The sequence below is a fragment of the Sus scrofa genome, chromosome 15 (genome assembly GCF_054392235.1).
Source record: "Sus scrofa isolate SSC_HxYL_T2T_F1_AM1 chromosome 15, Sscrofa_HxYL_maternal_Yorkshire_Landrace_v2.0, whole genome shotgun sequence".
In the NCBI taxonomy this organism is placed as follows: domain Eukaryota; kingdom Metazoa; phylum Chordata; class Mammalia; order Artiodactyla; family Suidae; genus Sus; species Sus scrofa.
The window spans coordinates 100290840-100293782 of NC_139397.1; the positions used below are offsets into that span (position 1 = coordinate 100290840).

Genomic DNA, 2943 nt, shown 5'->3' on the forward strand with positions numbered 1-2943 from the left:
TATTTTTTAAAAGAACCACATCTGACAATACTCGAAGTGGGAGAGAAAGAAGTTAACCAGCTAGCACCAGAATCTTGTACACAGTAAGCACTACAACATCTGTTAAACAGAAATAACTTGAAGTTGAGGATAGTAGTGTATTTTTAAGACTGGATAAGACTTGAATTAAACTTTGAGAAGCTTAACTTTTAACTGGCTTCTGTTACTTGACTTTTTTTTCCCCTATGATTAGCACCTCTACATTTTTGAAATCTTATTCATTCATGCAGCTTTATTTGATATTCTTGGTCATATTGATGTAATGTCAAATACAGATTACAGTACTCTAGAGATTTTCTTTCTTCTTTTTGTTTGAAACATCAATATATCTGAAAGATTGAAACAGACTATGTCACCTAATGGAAAAAACCCTCATGTGGTCATAGGTCAGCTTCAAACCGATCTACTTAAAGCTTTCAATGTATTTTAAAAAAATACCTTTTTGAGACAGGTAAATTCTGTATATACCTCTCTTTTTGCAATCTCAAATTTATGATTAAGTAGTTTAAACCAGCTGAAACTTAGTGATTATGGTAATATTCCTAGAGCAGCTTGTGATCATCAGACTGAATCCATTTTTCTCCTTCAAAATGTGAACAGCATTATTGTAGAGAATCTTAACTTAATGCTGGAAGATTGACATTGTGTTCTTCAGAAGGAGGTTGTGCCCTACAAACCCAGTAATCTCAAGATCCTCTTCTATGTGAAGGTACAGATATAATACCACCTAACACTCAGCAAGGGTGGTAGAATGTTCTCACAGGTCACTGTGCTAGTTTCTCCCAATAGGTAATCTACTTTGGACATCTCCTCATAAAGTATGTATTTTTTTTTATTATACCAATAGGGTTTAGTGCAAGAATTGGAATTTTTATTTTTATTTTTAAAATTTATTTTTTGCCTTTTCTAGGGCTGCTCCTGTGGCATATTGAGGTTCCCAGGCTAGGGGTCTAATCGGAGCTACAGCCGCCAGCCTATGGGATCCGAGCTGTGTCTGCGATCTACACCACAGCTCATGGCAACGTCGGATCCTTAACCCACTGAACAAGGCCAGGGATTGAACCTGCAACCTCATGGTTCCTAGTCGAATTCCTTAACCACTGAGCCATGACGGGAACTCCAGAATTGGAATTTTTAAAATAAATTGTAATTGTTTAAAACAACATAAAAAACCAAGAACCATTTATTTAATTTAGTAAAATAAATCTGTTCAATACGCATTTGTTTAATCCCTATTTTCTGCCACATCCTTTTATATACTCAAAAAACTCATTTAATCCTCCCATATCCTTAAATAATATATAAATATATTTTCAAGCAAATGCCCTATTTTACTAAAAACCCACATATACATTATATTTACAAAAACAGCATCCATTGGGATTACGTGGTCCCTTCCCTAACCCAGCAAAAGGAGGTCCAGAGGAAGGGTCCCCCTCCAAACGCTAGGAATGCCCCAGGCACCCCCAGATCCCTGGTCCAGTGCACATGAGGTGGATCAGTGGAGCTCGTTCCAGGATCCAGCCGGGGAGTCCAGAGCCCTTACCACCATCCCAGGTAAGGGACCTGCCAGGACCACAGGACCCAGCTGGAGGCAGCTCTGGGCCTCAGGAGGAGGAGACCAGCTACCCATAGTGGTTGCAATAGGTCTTACCCAGGGTCAGTGAAAGACTAGGCTTCCATTCCAGCTCCCCCTCCTCCTGGCTGTGCTGCAGGTGCTGGACTTTGAAGAAGTTGGAGATGTATCAGACAGTGAGGCTGGCCACCAGTGCTCCCTGCAAGAAGCCAATGAGAACATCACTCCAGTAGTGCTTGTGGTTAGGCATGTGGGTATAGTCCACTTAGAGGGCAAAGGCCACCAGGAAGAACTGCACAGTGGGCCTCAGCAGCCATACCCACTTCCAACAGAACCGGGCCTGTACGTAGAGTGCCAAGAACACCATGCTACTGCATCCATGCTACTCCATCCCAAAGGAGGAGTGTCCAGAGCAGAAAGACAGCCTGGACTCGGTGACATTAGCAGCGCTTCCCCTGCACACATCCACCTGCATGTACACTGAGCAGGTGATGCAGCTCCAGTCAGGGTCACACACTGCCAGGAAGTTGGGCTACAGCCGGCCGGTCATGTACTTAGCCAGGTCTGTCAGCAACTGGCTCACTATAGCCCCAAACAGGAACGTCCCTAACACTTTGTAAAGGACAGCCAGCTAGTTGTTGAAGTCAGAGCAGGAGTACAGTATGTACACCAGGTAGGCCTCCCCGGCTGACACCAGTATGACAGTGGCTGTGATGATGACACTGGCCATGAGCCCACAGGTGATGGTGTACCAGATGGAGTCATCTCCGCAGTACAGACCTCTCTTGTACCAGGTGTTCACCAGCGTCAGGATGCTGAAAGTCAGGGAGGTGACCAACACGTGCAGAGAAGAAGCACCTCAAGAAGCATGAAGACCCACTTCTGCTCCATGCCACCCCGCCCTGGGCCATGCCCGCTTGCATATGGGCCTGGCCATGGGGTAACATGACCACAGAGCCTGGCCCAACCTGGGAGCAGAGGGCAGGGCAGGGGAGTGGCCGGCAGTGCAGAGCAGAGCAGCTCTGGGGAGGGGGCGAGCTTTGCTCCTGCCCAGCTCATGGCGCACTGGGGGGCAATAATATATTATTAAAATCCACTTTGCAGATGAAAAACCTGAATCTCTGAAAGGTTAAGTGGATTGCCTCAAGCCAGTTGGTGTGGATTTTAACCCAACCAGGGGCTCTGAAGCCCTACTTTTTCTTTAAAATCATGCTGTTGTGGGAAGGAGTTGATATGTTTGCAAATTAACGAAAATATCCTCAAGAAGTAAATATTGAAGATTTAATCCAGAGTGCTTGTTGAATCTTAGCAACATTGGTTCCATTCTT

At 44.6% G+C, this 2943-nt stretch overlaps 1 pseudogene; it reads right to left on the reverse strand.

Moving 5' to 3' along the window:
• Positions 1-1646: 1646 nt before the first annotated feature.
• Positions 1647-2506, reverse strand: LOC110257030 (phospholipid phosphatase 2 pseudogene; annotated as a pseudogene).
• Positions 2507-2943: the final 437 nt, after the last annotated feature.